Genomic DNA, 19255 nt, shown 5'->3' with positions numbered 1-19255 from the left:
TCCCAGGCCCATTCCTCCTCAGACTGCCTTGGGCCTTGGGCCTGTGCAGACAGCCCTAGAGTAAGCGAGGAGGTTCCTTCCAGGCCAGACGAGGTCTGGGTGAGGGCAGCAGGCACAGTGCAGATTCTTCCTGCGAGCCCAGGTCAGGGCACAGTCTAGCTGCTGTCAAGGTTTGGATCTTAATCTCCGATTTGGCTATAAAAGCTGCTCAGGCAGCACCCACTGCAATAACTGTGGGGCAAAATCAAGAAGTATCTAACAGGAGAGGGTTTCCAGAACAATTGTGCCGAGGGTTCTAAAAACTGAGCATTGAGGCTATGGACACTAGCCCCTGGATGGTCTAGAGGGTCCAGGATCCTACTTTAACCTGCTATCCCAGCCAAGCAGGAGCAAACCACATCTAACTTAATATACTCTTGTAGAAGATCTACTTCTCTATGCTTCTTCACAGTCTGCTAGAGCTATTAGCAAGGTACAAGTGACAACAAGCTCGCAGGATGGATATGTGGGAGATAAGGAGGAAAACAAGGAAAGAGAGGGAAGGAGGGAAAGTGGGGAAGTGCACACAGTCTCTAGATGGCCAAAGGGTAATGAAAATTTCAGTGATCGAACTCCCCTCTCCTTCTTCCTGCTTTGTTTCTGTATCTTTGAATCTTATCATTTGCTCCAGACCCCAGTGAAATCTCCTCCACAAAGTCTTCTTTAATGCCACACCTGAATACTGAGAGCTCCCCCTTTCCCAAGTGTGTGGGCAATTTCAGTCGAAAGCTCCAACAGAGCAGTTTATCACATGCCTCTGGTTTTGAGTATATAACCTTGGTTCCTGACACTCTCCAAACAAGAGGCTTCACTTGCTCAAGGACAGTTATGCTAGACACTTTCCTTGTAGCCAAGACCTAGGACAGAACTTCACCCTTCAAGATGGGCATTCACTCACTGATTGAACTCCCTCCCCACGTCCCAGCATGCTCTCATCTATGTAGGCACTGGCAGGAGAACCCTCGAGAACTTCCCTTCAGGACCAAGGGAAGGCAGTGCTCTCGTTCCCCATCCCTGGGCTTCCAGAGTCTGAGGGCACAAAGGTACAGCAGAGGGCCTGCCAATCCTTGGCCTAACCATTTCAGGTGGTCTGGAGCCGACATTCATCCAGAAATGGGTTACCATTTTTCAAACGCACATACATACATTTGATTTATGAAATATAAGCCAGGCATGAGAACTCGCCTGTATACAATCCCAGCACTTTGGGAGACCAAGGTGGGAGGATTGCTTGAGTTCAGGAGATTGAGACCAGCCTAGGCAACATGAAGAGGGATTGTCTTTTTCTTTTTCTTTTTTTTCTTTTTTTTTTTTGAGACGGAGTCTCACTCTGTCATCCAGGCTGGATGGAGTGCAGTGGCGTGATCTCGGCTCACTGCAAACTTCACCTCCTGGGTTCAAGCGATTCTCCCACCTCTGTCTCTTAAGTAGTGGGGATTACAAGCACCCACCATCATGCCCGGCTAATTTTTGTATTTTTGTAGATACAGGGTTTCACCATGTTGGCCAGGCTGGTCTTGAACTCCTGACCACAGGTGATCTACCTGCCTCAGCTTCCCAAAGTGCTGGGATTACAGGCATGAGCCACCATGCCTGGCCAAGAGGCATTGTCTTTACAAAAAAATTGTTTAAAAATTAACCAGGCATGGCAGTGCATGCTTGTGGTACCAGCTAATTGGAGGCTCAGGTGGGAGGTTTGCTTGAGCCCAGGAAGTTGAGGCTGCAGTGAGCTGTGTTCACATGACACCACTCCAGCCTGAGTGACAAAGTGAGACCCTGTCTCAAATAATAATTTAAAAGAATAAAATACAAAGTCATTTAAAGCCATTACTGTCTTTTTATTAACATTTTGTTATAAACTTATTTTTAAATAAGTAGATATTAGAAGTTCAGGTCCCAGGATTTTTTGACATTTGAAAGAATTTCAATGTTATATTAGAACATTTTGGAACTACTGATCCATACATGAATGCTGTTCCTCTCCTCATTCACGGTCAGGTGGCATGCTGCTAGCTGCAGCCCAGAATCCAAGTTCCCCATTTATGAACACACAGTCATTGAGTCTGCCAAAAATTAGCTTCTGAATTTGCAGAAGTTCAAAGCTTAGGGAAAAGTTTAAAGGCAACTGATGCAACTGTCACTCTTGACCAATTTGCTGGGAACTGAAATTATGCACAATCCATAAATATGACTTAAATAGTTCTATTTCAGTTTATAATAAACAATGAGGCCCAGCTCCAATCCTTCTCTCTCCCCAGTGAGGATTATTCAGAGCCCTACCCTTGCATAGCTAGGAAAGATGAGGACCGAGTTTCATATTTCATGGTATTAACAGACACAACAACTCTCTTTCCTTGACCCAATTCACTGCCTTTATTTTCACAAACTGCTTGGCGCAATAGCCATTTAGCATGTCCCACTAAAATAAATGGGGGCATCATTTAAATGCCACACTAACTCCCTACATTTCTACATGCTTATAAACCATGAGGCAACTATCAAGTTAATAAATGTCCAACTTCTGATGGATTTACATATTGTTGACACTGTATTTGCATTCAGAGCAAAAATGAAATGGGTCTTAAAATGAGTCATGATAAAGTGATTGCTATCAAAAGGCTGGAGCCTGGATCCAGACAGCCATAGGCTTGCAACTTTCTCTACTGAACAACAAACAAAGTCAAAGATTAAAGTGATCAAATAAAAATTAGGGCAGGTCTGCCAATCCCCATTTCCACCTCTACCTGATGGGACCAGTATTCATGAATGACTATGGCCCATAAACTGTGTTGTGCTTCTTATCCACTATTGAATTCAATCCAACCTAACAGGCAGATGCTATTCTTGTCACTGTTTAACAGACAAGAACACTAAGCCTCGTCGGCTGTGTAAGAAAACACAAGTAAATAATCTAGTACAAATCGGACTCAGGCAAAGTCAGACTCAGACCAACATTTTCCGAAAATCCAAAGCCCATACAAATTCCTCTTACACTACTTTGCCTCTCAAGTGAAATATCATTTCTTTGCCTAGCAGCCTTCACTTACAGCCAGGGTGGTTGTGGACAGATCTGCGTATGGCTCCAGTATAAGAAAGTGGGGAGATGTTTAGAAGGCTCAAAAAAGTGTTGACACCAAAAATTCAAACTATCCCCTGTCCACAGAAGTCCTAGCTGAGTTTTTAAATCAATATTCCCTCAGCTGACCCTGATAAGACAGAGATTTCAAAAACCAAATATGCACAGACATGTTCCACTTACTCACTCATGTAAACTTAAAAACTCGGCAATGAGTTACCATATGGAGCTCCAAGTACAAACGCTGTGTCTGTCGCCTTTGAGGTCTCCAGACAAAGGCGGGCAGTGAAGGAAGGACTCTAGGGGATGGGCACAATGCAAGGTGGACAGCTCACCCATTTCAGGAGCTGGCTTCAGCCCCACAGCACCACAGGGATGGAGGTAAGAGACTGTAAACGCAGTAGGCTGACTGCAACTGTGCTATCAGGAAAACTGTGAACCCCAATCAGCAGCAATCACACTTGATCTTCAGGATGACTTTGGAGCAGTTCTCAGAACTAAGTAGTGGAGAGAAGGCCAAGTGAGGTTATACATGACTCAGATAAAGCTATGGATAAATTAATTTTGTTTTCTTGTGCAAACATTTATCCCAACTGAAGAATTATAGTGTTGGCATGAATATGCATTAAAAGAACAGAAGCTGTATTGTGTTCCGAGGGAACTGTATTGACTACACAAGCAGCTAATGACATGGTTTACTTCTCTGGAAGAATCAGCACTCATTTTCAGAGTGACCTTATAGTTTAAACTCTTTGAATTGAGAGCACAATGAACAAGCTCCTCTAGTGAATTTATAAGTAACTATGACACAGCAGCACCAAGTCACTATCTGGGTAACTCATCTGCCTGTGGAAACCTGTGTTGATCGTTGTTTTTGCACCAGCCTTCCTAAACTAGTACTGTCTGCAAACAAATCTTTCTGTGCAGACTAAAGAGAGCCTGATTCAGTAGAACCCACATGTCACAGATCATTTGCTTTGCCTCTCTCAACACAGAACTTTAGCATCGGATGAACGGAGGCCAGATGTCCTCCTTGGACACCAGGCCAAATGGATTTGTTTCTAAGCAAAGTCAGAGGAAACCAGAGGTAGTTATGCACCTGGTCCCCAGTCAGCTTACCCTTTTTAATGTGCCTAGTCATCCCTGAAGTTTTGCCCTGTTAACAAAATAGGAATTTGCCACTGCTGTCTTCAGAGGTGCTCACAAAGCCATAGAATAAAATGACTACAATTTGAGATCAACTGACTCAAAAATTTTATCTCCTAGAGGAAAAAAACCTAAGGTCCAAGGAGGTTAAGTGACTAGGCCAAAGTTACCCAGCTAGGAGATGGCAAAGCTTTCAAAGACACCAGACTCTAGATTCCATGGCGCAACCTCACTCCTGGTTATTGGTTGCATCTAAGACAACGGCCTTCAAACTTTAGCATCAGAATCATCTGGAGGGCTTGTTAAAACACAGATTGCCAGGTCCCACCCCCGGAGCTTCAGATTCAGTGTTTCCGGACTGGGGCCTTGAATTTACATTTCTAACAAGTTCCCTGGGGGAATGGTGATACTTTCGACCTAGGGTCCATACTTGGAGATCCACTGAGGTAGCATGTGTGATTAGATGGGAGGAAAAGTCGCTCATCTGACCCCACGGACACAAAAGTTTTATCTAAAAACTCAGAACAAAGAAGTTTGTTCCAGTTTCCAAATCTGTTCTAGGCTATGTAAGTTAGGGGGAATTTATCTTCTAGAATGCACATTTTAGAGGCTTTTAAATGTCAGGGGGAAAGGCTTCTGTTCATCCTGCTAAACCATCCTAAAGAAGCTTTACATTTGAGTCTGAAAATTAAAGATGAAGAAATAATCCTCAGACAAATATAGAAGCCCAGGGGAAAGGATGGGTGGCAATGGAAGGTGGGCACAGGCGTGTGAGCGGTGATATGGCTTGGCTGTGTCCCCACCCAAATCTCATCTTGAAATTTAGCTCTCCTAATTCCCACGTGTTGTAGGAGGGACCCAGTAGGAAACAATTGAATCATGGGGTCGGTTTCCCCCATACTGTTCTCGTGGTAGTGAACAAGTCTCACGAGATCTGATGTCTTTATGAGAGGTTTCCCCTTTCCCTTGGCTCTCATGCTCTCTTGCCTGCTGCCATGTTAGGTGTGTCTTTTGCCTTCTGCCATGATTGTGAGGCCTCCCCAGCCATATGGAACTGTGAGTCCATTAAACCTCTTTTACTTTATAAATTACCCAGTCTCAGGTATGTCTTTATCAGTCTGGTGAAAATGAATTAATGCAAGTGGGAAAAGAAGGACACGATTAGTGGATGGAACAAGGAGCACTGGGGCTCAGAAGCAATCTGGCTCAGTTGGGCACATGCAATCAAGAACATGGAAAAATGGCAGTTGGATTGTTGAGCTGGAATCAGGAATGCCAGAAATAGGATAGAGGGCAGTGCAAGTGTTGGTTCACTAAGAGAGAAAGCAAGACCCAGCTGTGATTGCAGCTGACTTCATTCATTTATTGAATCATTCAGCAAGCATTTACTGGGCATTTCCTGCATGCTAGGCCCTGCACCAGGACTGGGGATGCAAAAAGTAAGAAGGCATTGCCCAAGAAAGAGAAATAGTGAAAACAAACAACTCTGATGGAATGGCATAAATGTTCAACAGAGGTACGAAGCACTGCATAGCAGAGTTAACTTCTGCCTGGAGAAAACTCTACTTGAGGTTTCTCTTGCTTTTATCACTGGCCAAAAGTTGGTTTACCCCAGTGCTCTATCCTTGGACTTCTTATTGTTAAAGGCTTTTGGGGTCAGGGCTGGTATTTATGCCTGTAATCCCAGTGCTTTGGGAGGCCAAGGTGGGAGGATCACTTGAGGCCAAGAGTTCAAGACCAATCTGGGGAACATAGTGAGACCCTCATCTCTACAAAAATGAATAAATAAATTAGTTGGGTGTTGTGGCACGAGCCTCACTTGAGCTCAGGGGTTTGAGTGCAGTGAGCTATAGTCATGCCACTGCACTCCAGCCTGGGCAACAGAGCAAGACCCTGTCCATAAAATAAAATAAAACAAAATAAAATAAAATAATTTAGTCTAGTGGTGACCTCCAAATGCTGTATTTGAACTCACATGCTGAATCTTCATCTCCAGCCTGATTTCGTCCAAGCTCCATCTCCTAGGCTGTCACTTCCAGCTGTCCTCTAGGCATGGATACCTACATATCAACCTTTTTATCTCAACATGTCCAAAAACAGATTCATTTTCTTTCATACTTTTAATCACATAAGCTAATGGCTTTTCTATCTAAACATCCTTCCAGGCTAAATAAAATACTCGAGACATTTTTGGCTCTTCTCACTCATTTTCCATTTCTGATGTCACCAGAATCTTTTATTCCTACTCCCATAACTGTGTCTCACCTGGCCTTTTCTCTCTGTAACCACTGCCTTCAGCAACACTCCACTATTTTGGCTCCTTCAGACAATTAGAAGTGTGAGGGAGGCCGGGCGCGGTGGCTCACGCCTGTAATCCCTGCACTTTGGGAGGCCGAGGCGGGCGGATCATGAGGTCAGGAGATCGAGACCATCCTGGCTAACACGGTGAAACCCCGTCTCTACTAAAAAATACAAAAAACTAGCCGGGCGAGGTGGCGGGCGCCTGTAGTCCCAGCTACTCGGGAGGCTGAGGCAGGAGAATGGCGTGAACCCAGGAGGTGGAGCTTGCAGTGAGCCGAGATCGCGCCACTGCACTCCAGCCTGGGCGACCGAGTGAAGACTCCGCCTCAAAAAAAAAAAAAAAAAAAAAAAAGAAGTGTGAGGGAGAATGGATGAGGAAAGGGTGAGGGCCCTGGGCTGGTCTGTCACCGGCTCTGCCCAGGATTCAACTGGTTTTTGAAGGGCCAAAGCAAAAAACCAAGTCATGGCCATCTCTGAATATCAGACTAAGGACATTTGACTTTATTTGGCTGGCCATGAGAAGTGCGGAAGAGCTTTTGTAGAGAGAAGTGATGTAATCAGAGGTATGCATTAAGAAGATTAATTTGGCAGTAGCTTATAGAAAAGATTATATGGAAAATAGATTAGCAGTAAGGAGATCAGCTAGGACATAATTGCAAAAGGCCATATGATTAACAGGGAAGGTTTGAATTCAGTTGGCAGTTGTGGAAACAGAAGGTAAGAGATGGGGGAAATATTTTGGAAGTAGAATTGGTATTACCTTTTGAAGTCTGGTGTTAAGGGAGGCAGAATTCAAGCATTCACTCTTGAGGTTCTATCCTTGACTAGCCAGGAGAATGGGGATTTCACTTAGGGAAAGAATGATGGGGCGAGGGGAGAAGGGAATGAAGAAATGCAATGTTCAGATTTAGGCATGTTGCGCTTGAGGCACTATTGGCAATGCTAAGAGAGTTGAGGGACTCAGATTGTGAGGCTGGGACAGTAAGACCAGAGCCACACAGCCCTACTTAGAGGTGAAGAGCAGCTCTGGGTGAAACTGATCAAGGTGTAAGCCTGACCAAAATGCTTTTGTAATTGGTGATGATAAGAATACCAGCACCCTTGAAGTAGAAAAAGCCCTGTAAGAAGAAGAGGTGGGGAAACTAGACTGCCATCACTGCTGTTCATGATGAGAAAGTAGAAGTGGCACAGTAAAGTAATCATCAGCAGTGATAGAAGTAAGAGAGGCAGAATCCTAGTCAAAGGCTGTAGAAAGATTGGGAAGGATGTGTTGCCTTGGGGTGACGTGAATTAGTTTTCAGGCACAGAGACCTAGAAAAGGTAGGGAGAAAGAAGGAGAAAGGACAATAGAGAGTAGATAATAGATAATGTTAGAAAAAGACAAATAAATTAAGATCAAGGTCAAAATAGGAACAATAGTCTGGAAGAATGAAAGACGGGGGTAACACAGAAGAAACAATGAACTTCCTTCTGAATGGGAGAGGAAAGCAAAAGAAGGGTTAAGAAATGGTTCACGAAAGAAATGAAGGTTGAATGTTTAATGCAAGTCTTTAAAAATATGTGGAAAATGCAACAAGGAGTAAATACAGTATGCACATGAATGTATGAATTACCAAGCTATAATAAGGGTTATACATGAATTAAATGAATGTTTTGAGGGCATGATCAAGACAACGTTGTTGCTTTTCCCTTAAGCAAGCTTAGCACATTGCCTCCTCCCATGGATGTTCTTCAGTCAGAAGGTGGGGAAGGTTAAGGACAGAAGGCATCTAGGGCACCAGGTGAGAGAAACGACTGATCACGGGACATAGGCTGATAGGGAAAATAAGCGAATCCCAAATAGGAGTGCTGAGGGCTCCAGGATCTCTTGATCAGATGGGGGAACTGGTAGCACTGAAGAAAGCTCAAGAGAAGTGCACTTGCTGGGAGAACCCAGATCCCAACTAAGACGAAGTACAGAGATCTAGGGCACTGATTGAGGATACTGGTGAATTTGGGCACAGTGGGATTGAAGTTGTCGGTACTCAGTGGAAGGATTGAGTGGAGGAGTCTAAGGAAGCACAAGAGAGCAAAACCCTGAGAAGTCAGGGAAGAGGGAGGAGTTTGCACCTGTGAGGATGAAGGCGATGGAGCCTGACTTGTAGGCCAATCCCTTTTGTTCACTCAGGTCTCAGGATCCTGCCAACTGGAAAAACCAGTCATACTTCTCCATCTCTGAGGGATGAAGTAGATCAGCCTAAGCATTCCTCTATTGTTCCATTCTCGTGGTCCATTTGTCTAAGACTGTCTCTTCCAGGACACCAAAGGCCTTGTTTGAGGAACGCATGTGTTTGTTGCAAGGACATTGAATTAAAGTTAAACTTGCATTGTCTCCTAAGCCTCTGCCTTTAAATAGTCAATGACTTCCCTTGTCATAAATGAAATCTTCAGTTTACTTGGATGTTACTTTGATTCACTCTCTTGGGTCTCTGTCGGGGAGACCCTCTCTAATCCTCTTGGGTCCTAAACTAGAGAATCATTCTGACTTTCACCTTCCTCAACACCCTGTCTCTCTGCTGTTAGTCTTTGCTCAACATTGTTGCATCCATTCCTTCCTTCTATAACCAGTGGCACTACCCCCACCGAGATTACTATTGTTGACATTGTAGGAGAGGTGCTTACTGAGGTCAATGTCTCCAAGAGGAGGCCAGCTAACTCTCTCTCCAGGGCTACCTGGATGAATTTACCAATTCATTCAGGCTGACCAATGCCCAAAGTCCACTGGGGAGGCTCAGAATCACAGTTTCATTAGAAATTTCAGAAACGGACTCACTAACCAAGCTCACAAATGCTAAAGCATAAGTAAGAATCTCAATGTAGTAATATTCCATAAGAAATCCTGCAGCCACACAGGCCAGAATGACTAATATATTCTCTTTCTGGCATATCTGTGTAGGAAGTCTTTGCAGCAGTGTTTCCTGCTCCAGCAAAAGTCCTGCCCATAAGACTATAAATCTTCAGTCCAAAAAGCCAACACACTACAACTTCCTTTTTTATTTCCTTCCATGCTAACAAATTCCAGGGATGACTGCCATTTTCTTTACACGTGCTCGTAGATTCCATTCGATTACAGTCAAGCCTTGATGGCCTGGGGGAGGTTATTCTGTCTCTGTGTCCAGGTTCTTCACCTTATTGTGCATAAAATTAAATACAGAGGATGACAAAGGAAACCAAATGTGTTGAAATGCCATTATTAAAATATTTCTTAAATTGTCATATAGTAATATATGTGCATCTTTATTAGTTACAAAATGTAGCCCTGGGTGTCATAATTTTAAAGTAGCAATGAGCATAAAGAATATTTCAAAATGTATCCATCAACTGTATGTGATATGAGTGTATCTGTGATTTCTATTGGTGATAAAGTCACAGTTACTGCTCATAACTACTCTGGCTTATTATCTACATTCATAATTTAAGAAAATGCTAAACTGCAATCAAAGTCTTGTATAAAGATATAATTTTTTTCTCATCCAGTAATCACAGGTTTCCTGAATTCTGCTTACAGACATCAAGGATCTGTGGAGCCCGGGTTAAGAGCCCCGACTGAGCTGATGTGGCATGGCTCTGCTTTTCTCACGACATGCTGATTTCCTAGTGTATTTCTCACATCACAGTTTCTAAGTTCTTGGGCAACTCATTCCATTTCATAAATACTACCTATCGTTATTAGGTATATTCTCCATCTTTGCATAAACATTGTTTTTTACATTTGCAAATGTATGAGACAATCACCAAAAGCTGGAAACAACTGAAATGTCTGCTAAGTGGTGAACTGATAAATTGCATTATATCTACTCCATTGAATACTACTAGCAAATTAAAGAAAAAGTTAATAAAAACATGCAACAATATGGAGGAATATTAAAAGGAATTATGCCAACTCCAAGCAGCAATACTGACAAGGCTATTTACTGCAGGACTCAATGGGTATGACTTTGTGGAACAGGCAAAACTATAGAGGCAGAAAACAAATCAGTGGTTGCCAGAGGCTGGGAGGAAGGAGGAAATTCACTACAAAATGGTGTGAGAAAACTTTTTGGATGGAAATATTACAACTCTTGATTCTGTTGTTAATTACATGACTTACATACATTTGTCAAAATTAATATAACTGTATACCTAAAAAAGAATTTTACCATATGTAAATGATAGTGCAATATATCTTTTAAAAGTATGATAAAATATATTCAGACCTTCACATAATAGAGGTCTTTTCAATAACGTTTTGTTGAGAAAATACAAGTGTGCATGTAGACTGCAGAATCTGCAATAACTCCAGAAAGGCAGGGGTGCAGGTAACCTTGACCCACAGGCTGGACCCTACTGATTATACAACCATATTAGTGTCCTAAATGGCCACTTAGCCTGTATATTTTTCTCCTCCAGCCTCCTCCAGGCTTAGTCTTTCCAGTTTCCACCCTGTTGTTCTGTCAATAACCCAAAACTCTCAATAACCCTTTTTTTGTGTTCTGTCAATAACCCAGAACTCTCAGAACTCTCGATAACCCCTTTATATAGGCTTGTTAGTGGAAAGGACTTTGAAGGTCATGAATTGCCAACTCCGACTCACTGCCAAACCCCATCCCCAGTACTCCTGCCTGCGGGTCAGCAAGCTTCTACCTGGGTACCCTAGTGGCAACGGGGCACCCCACCTCATGGAGGTAGAGTGCTCCGTGGGTAACAGCCCGAATTACCAGATAGGTTTATGTTCTTACTTACAGAGAAAACTCAAACTTCTCAGGAGAGCACTAAAGATCCTCCACAGTCTGACTCCAAATGGCGTCTCTGGCTCATCTCATTAGGTTCATCTAATCCACATGGTAGGCCCTGCTCTACTCCTTGTTCTCAGGCCACGCCTAGTGTTCTTCCACTTCTGCACCTGTGCTCATTCTGGTTTCTACGTCTTGAAAAACAAATTGTCTTTTCCTATAAACTTAGTGCTCAGAGACACTCCCTCATCCTTCCTTCTCTGAAGAGGCTCCAAGAGTCCAATAACATCTATGATAGCAATAACAAATATCATAGCCAAACACTCTTAACTAGGCCTCAGTGTGTTATGCTGAAATTGCCAGACCAGGTTTAGTTGCCAAATGAGGCCTGGGGCAGCTGGATTCCCTGGGGTCATTATCTCCAAATGGAGCAGTCGTCTTCTATTTATCCCAAAATGCTGATACATATACACACATACACACACAAAATAAATATGTGTGTATATATAATATATATAATTTTATCTATATAAAAATTATTTTTATGCATGTGGAAAACTGAAGAAGCACAGCATTCAGATGTCTCTACGGCTCAGAATGCATCAGATCCCAGGCTCTAGAACTACTCCTACCCCTCCTGACCTGCTTGTTCCATTGTCTCCAGGACTATCCCACTGCCTCACCCCTGGTCCAACCTTCTCACCCTAGCCCATTAACACTTATGTTTCATCAGATTCTATGCTTGGTTACTACACCTGGGTTCTGGATTTTCCTTCATTCCTGGTTCCACAGCACTCACACCATTAATTTCTTCTTCTATCCCCAACAACTTGAAGCTCTCAAATGCTTTCCCATTTGTATGGGAGAGGAATTCCACACACTGTTCTCTTTTTCCTCTGTAGATTGTATTTCTCCTTGATGATCAAGCTTCAGTCTCACCTTTTCACAGACGCTTTCCACGACCCCAAAGTTACTTCCTCCCTCTGTGAATTATCGTCCACCTCATCAACTGTTTCCTGTTGACTGGGCATATTTTTTCCTACTTCTTTAACTTTTATTAAGTTCTGGGGTACATATGCAGGATGTGTAGGTTTGTTACATAGGTAAAAGTGTGCCATGGTGGTTTGCTGTACAGATCATCCTATCACCTAAGTATTAAGCTATTCTTCCTGATGCTCTCCCTCCTCTACTTGCCCCTCGTCCAAGAGGCCCCAGTGTGTGTTGTTCCCCCATGTGTCCATGTGTTTTCATCATTCAGCTCTCACTTATAAGTGAGAACATGTGGTGTTTGGTCTTCTGTTCCTGCATTAGTTTGCTGAGGATAATGGCTTCCAACTCCATCCATGTCCCTGCAAATAACATGATCTCATTTTATATTATTTTATTTTATTTCTGCATAGCATTCCATGGTGTGTATGTGCCACATTTTCTTTATTCAGTTTATCATTGGTGGGCATTTGCATTGATTCCATATCTCTGCTATTGTGAATAGTGCTGCAATGAACATATACATGCATGTGTCTTTATAATAGAATGATTTATATTCCCTTGAGTATATACCCAGTAATGGGATTCCTGGGTCAAATGGTATTTCTGCCTCTAGGTCTTTGAGGAGTTGCCACACTGTCTTCCACAATTGTTGAACTAATTTACTCTCCCACCAACAGTGTAAAAGCATTCATTTTTCTCTGCAACTTCACCAGCATCTGTTGTTTTTTGACTTTTTAATAGTAGCCATTCTGAAGGGTGTGAGATGCTATCTCAGTGTAGTTTTGATTTGCATTTCTCTAAGGACCAGTGATGTTGAGCATTTTTTCATATGTGTATTTTCTTAATAATTAAATTATAAGCAATTTGAAGGCCATGCCTCTCTGGATAGCTCCCACAGTGATGGCTAGCACACTGACTCACATAAGATGCTTAATAGTTGCTTATTTTAAATTAGTTGCTGAATTTAAAATATCTCTCTCAGTTCCAAGGTTGAAAGAAAATAGAAGTAACCAAAATCTATATCCTGAACCATGCACAGTGGATTATGGCCACAGAATCAGTATAGCTGATCTAAGGGATATGTAAGTACAGACACAGAGTCAACCAAATAAATCCTCTTTAATTCTGGCTGGTGCAATTGACCCATACTCTAGTGCGGTCTCCTGGTAAATGGGGTAAGTTATTCCACATCACAAGGATGTGTTTGGAGAAGAAATGGTATATATCATATCACGTATCCAGAAGGCCACACCCCACTTCCTCCTTCCTTCACAGATCATGGTAGCCTCCAACCTCGAACTTGTTTTGCTACACTAGCTGCATGAGAGTTGCAGGGGCAAAAAAAAAAAAAAAAAAGCCCAAAGGAAACCTGTCAACTAGATTCTTTCAAAAAAATATCTTAACATTTTAAACTTCCTCTTTTGTCTGCATATACACCTCGTAGGTAGGGGTGGGTGAGCTTTGAGTAACTCTAGAAGCCAAAACTCTAACTGTGTCTAGTAACTGTTTATGGATAAAATCTTCTAACACGTGTGTGATCTCTAAGACAGATATGAACCTGGACCAAGCCATGGGTGTCCTGCCTGAATCATCAGAGCTACTGATACACAGCAAAATCCCCCAGACTGTGACAGGTGTGTTCTCAAGCCACGGGTGGGACTGAAGTTGCCACTCTTGGTTATACAGTCCACAAATATGGGGCATGGCAACTTGCAGGCTAAGGGTTGTGGAAGAGTCTTACACAAGGGAGTTCTCAATGGTTGTTCCCAACTAGGTTGGCCCCCAAAATTCAACCAAGAAACTCAAACTACAATTAACAAATATAAAATATGGTCTAATTAATATATCCTAGATAATGTTTGCCTTTACTTGGCTGGTTATCTACATGGACAAGGGAAGAAGGGAAGATAAGGGAAAAGGCTTTTTGTGTGTTTATTCAACACTGGCGGAGGAGAGGCATGCCAGATAAGGCAGACACAGGCATTCCCAACACAAGAAAAGTATGTGCTACAGAGAAGTCAGATAACTTTCCTAGGGTCTCCTGCAGTCCAGATGAAATACTCTCAAAAAATTAGCCCGGGCCCTTTGCTCCAATTTCTCGCTTACCTAGCAACCATCTAACTATTAATTAAATTGGTATTATGGTTTTAACATGAATCTTTTATGATTTGCTTACCATTAATCAAACCCCTGAGGCTTGTTCACCTCAAGGGGAGCTGACAAAATTGAATTATTCAACCTGCAAAGATCCAGGGCTCCCAAATACCATCATTTCCACTCTCCCCTAACCCCACCATGAGGCCCAGTCTCAGCACTCGGAGTCCCAGCACTCTGACTCCAGACTACCTACATTTAATCTATGCCCCACTCTGGGTAATCAGCTTAGACACATTAATATTAGTGGGCATTTCAGTGTCAACAGATCACTGTCTGGCAGCTGACATGCACCCTCAGAAAATAAACCAAGAAGAAAGAGTTTATCTATAATATCAAAAATTTTCATAGATAAACCTGCCCATTATAAGGAATAGGGCAGAAGAACCCTAAACTAAGAGCCAGGCAACTTGTTCATTAATCACAGCATATTTTGTAGGAGGAGGAGAAATGTCATCAAATTCATCTTTTTCACCTCAATTAAACATCTATGCTACAGCCCCACAGTCAGACTGAGAGGAAAAACAGTACGTGGCTAAGAAAAGACATACACTTGTAGCTGAAATGCTTCACTGGAGCTCCTTTTGTTTTAAGGCATTGGATCTTGATAGCCACTGATCGTGCCTAAGTACACGGTATCTGCAGCAACCACTTAGGCCTCCAGGAATGTGGTGACCATTGACCCTAATTCATTCCCCTTTATGGATCCTTTGTAACCATCCGCCGAAAAGAGCTTTCGCAAACTCAAATAAACACAGGAAAGGAAGACCTTCTTATCTTTGAGAGCATATGTTTAGCCCTATAACCCTCTCTTATCATAAATTGCTTCTTAGGCAAGAAACATTGGATTTTTCTTGTATTTGTCATTGCCATTGGTTCCATTCAAGCATTCATTTAACAAATAATGCGTTCCATCTCCGTTTTTTGGTTTTTCCTTCATGCTTTAGCCTTGGTTTTCTCTCACCTAAAACACTGCAAGCTGCCTCTCCCAGAGCTCTCACTTTGACTGCAGACTACCTACATTTAATCTTTAATTCTCTACCAAAATTTTCTCTTATTTTTATATCTTTTTAATTTTAATTTTTGTGGATACATAGTAGGTGTATATATTTATGGGGCACATGCAATATTTTAATACAGGCATGCAATGCAAAATAAGGACATCATGGAGAATGGGGTATCCATCTCCTCAAGCATTTATCTTTTTAGTTACAAACAATCCAATTACACTCTTTATTTTAAAATATACAATTATTAATTATAGTCACTCTGTTGTGCTATCAAATAGTAGATCTTATTCTATTTTTTGTACCCTCTCGTCTTTTCATGTTAAAAAATAATCTTTGTCTCTGTAAGCTTTATCAATGATTTTCCAATGAAATTTAGGATCTTCTCTGTACCATGAATTGCCTTACTTTCTCCCCACTTCCTTGTCTTATTCAAATGCAAATTTCATTAATGATTTCCAGATCAATGATAGTTCAGAAAGCAAACAAGTCAGTGACCAAGGGCATGCCCTGAAAGTGTTTTAAGAGAGGAATTTACAGAACAACTATTAAATGATGTCAATAGGATTGTATTAGTATGTTTTTATACTGCTATAAAGAACTGCCTAAGACTGGGTAATTTATAAAGGAAAGAGGTTTAATTGACTCACAGTTCAGCATAACTTTGGAGGCCTCAGGAAACTTACAATCATGGTAGAAGGTGAAGGGGAAGCAAAGCACCTTCCTCACAAGGCAGCAGGAAGAAGTGCCAAGCAAAGGGGGAAAAGCCCCTTGTAAAACCACCAGAACCTGTGCGAACTCACTCACTATTACAAGAACAGCTTGAGGGAACCGCCCCCCATGATTCAATTACCTCCACCTGATCTTTCCCTTGACACATGGGGATTATAATTCAAGATGAGATTTGGGTGGGGACACAAAGCCTAACCATATCAAGGATCAAGTGGTGGGTTGAAACTAACGGGATGAGATATGTCAGGTACAAACACAAGGTCCCATATTTGGGTTAAAATTCATAAATGATCAAAGCACAGGATGACAGATAATGTAGGTCATTTTAGATTATTGTGACCAACAGATCACAGTAGGTAGTATTCTGATGAAGGGAGGGTGACAGTTACTACAGTTACAGATGGATTCTGGGTACAACATTTGCACTAAAGTGCCTTTGCCAAGGGAGGCAACAGTCTCAACATCCTGTGGGTTGGCCTGATCTACTTCAGGGACTGTGTCTTGTTCAGAGCATCACATTTGAAGAGAAACTTTGACCAGGGGAGTATACCAGAGAAGGAAGTTCAGGATGCTGAGGATCTTAGGAACTATGTCTAAACAAGATTCATTCACAGAAGTGGGAATGTCTATTTGGCAAAAAGAAAAGACTATTTACATCGTTGTTGGAAGACCAGCCATCACAAACTCAGTTTTCCAAAGGCTGGGCAGAAGCCCAGATGAGAGAAATGGGCCGTGTGTAAGAAAAGATAAAAGCTCAAGCATGATATGCCACCAGAAAATCACCTAGCCTCAGCATTGGCAGGGAGACCTGGGGAGTCGTGATGTCTGAGAGTGACCTTCTGATGATCACTGTCATGTGTAAATGTGGGCCTAATGCTGCCAACTTTTTTGATTTCTTAAGAGAAGCCAGAAATCCAAATTTTTATGCAGCATGTCTCAATTTTTAATTTTAGCAACTATTACAAAATGTTTAGAGACACTGTGCAGCCCAAATATAACATATCTATGGGCTGATGGCAGCCCAGGGTTGCCAGTTCACAGGGTCTACAAGAGATGATTCTTAGTTTCAACAGGGTACAGTGCTGAAACGCATGCATAGTAGATTTGCTTGGGTCATGAATATGCTTCCACATATTTATGATTCATAGCCAGAGAAAAGACTCTCTATCCAGGTTCTGAGCAATAGGAAATTATCAAGAGGATATTGGATGACAATATATAGGGATGTTATTTGAGAAAGGATTTTCCCCTGAGGCAGAGGTGTTGAACCAAATTCTATTAGTTATGCTTTTACACCAGGATAGTGGCTTACAGTTTACAAAAGGCTTGTACATCATCTCATATTAAAGGTTACTAGAACAGTCCTTTGCAGTAGAAAAGTAGGTATTTTACAACTCATATTTTACAAATGAGTTGACCAAGTATCTGAGATAGTAAATAACTCATAGAAGGTCATCCGGGAAACGGGGCAGCAGAACTGGGATCGAATGACTCAGGTTATCCAACTCCAAATGCAAAAGTCTTTCTGCTGCTGCTTCCTAGTCAAACTCTAAGGGTCTAAGACTCTATTCCTAGTTATGGTCTCAACTACATTTGCTCATTGCTGTGAGGGGTGAGCCCACCTCCCGGAGTCCTCTCCTGCACATTCCCATGTTCCTGAAAGGACTTTCCATCCCTTCCACTACTCCCTGAAAACTCCTGTGCTTCATGATTTCTTGTTGAATTTTTTCTAATCTGACTCTATCAGTTATGGGAATGTTCCCTCAACTCTTAGTGCTCCAGACTGGACTCGCTCTTGGCATGTATTGGTCCAAAATATTTGTCTGCTCTATGTCTTCTACATATTTGTCTTATAAGGAACAAACACCTGATTTGTTTATCCATGAACAAAGCCACACATGCTAGTGCACACGCACATACACACACACACATACACACAGAGGATTTTGTACGTGATTAATGAATCATCAAATCATCATAATTTCTGGACTTGTATTAATACGTCGGCCAGGAGGAAAAGAATCCGTTGTCAATCATGGCTTCTGGTTCTCACGGTCATCTCTACTTTCTTCCAGCAAGTTTGATTCTGTCAAACACCAGCTGGCAGCCTTGTTCCCGCATGCCCAGTGCAGGAGAGTCAGTAAAGAAGATTTCATTCTCTGTATTTCAGCGTCGTCAATGCCAGGTTGAAATACGCCATTCTGGCCCAGCTCAGTGGCTCACACGTGTAATCCCAGCACTTTGGAAGGCCAAGGCAGGCAGATCGCTTGAGCCCAGGAATTCGAGACCAGCCTGGGCAAGAGGCTGAGGTGGGAGGATGACCTGAGCCCGGGAGGTCAAGGCTGCAGCCAGCTGTGATCGTGTCACTGCACTCAAGCCAGGGCGTCGGAGTGAGACCGTGTCCAAAACAAAGGAAGGAAAGAAGGAAGGAAGGAAGGAAGGAAGGAAGGAAGGAAGGAAGGAAGGAAGGAAGGAAGGAAGGAAGGAAGGAAGGGAGGGAGGGACGGACGGAGGGCGGGAGGGAAGGAAGATGCCATTCTGTCTTAGATTGAAGTGGACCTTATCTGGGCAGAACACACACACACACACACGCACACACACACACATTGTGGAGAAATTGCTGACTAAGCAAAGCTTCCAAATGACTGAGTTTGGCTAAAACGTAGGCTTTTAAAAATGTGAGCACTGCCAAGGGTTTTTCCTTGTTGACCCATGGATCCATCAAGTGCAAACATTTTCTAATGCACTATATTTAAGCCTGTGCAGCCAAATGTCATTCAGCATGAAATGCATTATTACAACTTGCATCTGTCTAAAATCTTGCATCAAAAATGAAAGACAAAAATGTATAAAAATGGAAAACATGCATAGAAATATGTGAGGGAGGAAAAAAATATCCCCAGGAATGTTAGTGCACGGAGTCACACAGGGAGAAGACTATTTTTGTTTTGTTTTGATTGTTTTGTTCTGGTGACCTCACTGGTCAAATGACCTATTAAGAATATTTTGTAGAGCTAATGTTCCGATGCTCTAATCTCTCTAGACAAGGTTCATATTTG

At 42.3% G+C, this 19255-nt stretch overlaps 1 long non-coding RNA gene across 1 annotated transcript; it reads left to right on the top strand.

The window, feature by feature from the left end:
- The first annotated feature begins 3286 nt into the window (after positions 1-3286).
- Positions 3287-18689, top strand: LOC114673823 (uncharacterized). The gene is made up of 2 exons (XR_013408265.1): positions 3287-3496; positions 18272-18689. It is a non-coding gene; the product is annotated as an uncharacterized LOC114673823 (long non-coding RNA).
- The last annotated feature ends 566 nt before the right edge of the window (positions 18690-19255 follow it).

The sequence above is a fragment of the Macaca mulatta genome, chromosome 18 (genome assembly GCF_049350105.2).
Source record: "Macaca mulatta isolate MMU2019108-1 chromosome 18, T2T-MMU8v2.0, whole genome shotgun sequence".
Taxonomy (NCBI): domain Eukaryota; kingdom Metazoa; phylum Chordata; class Mammalia; order Primates; family Cercopithecidae; genus Macaca; species Macaca mulatta.
This window is presented reverse-complemented; position numbering and strand designations above follow the sequence as displayed.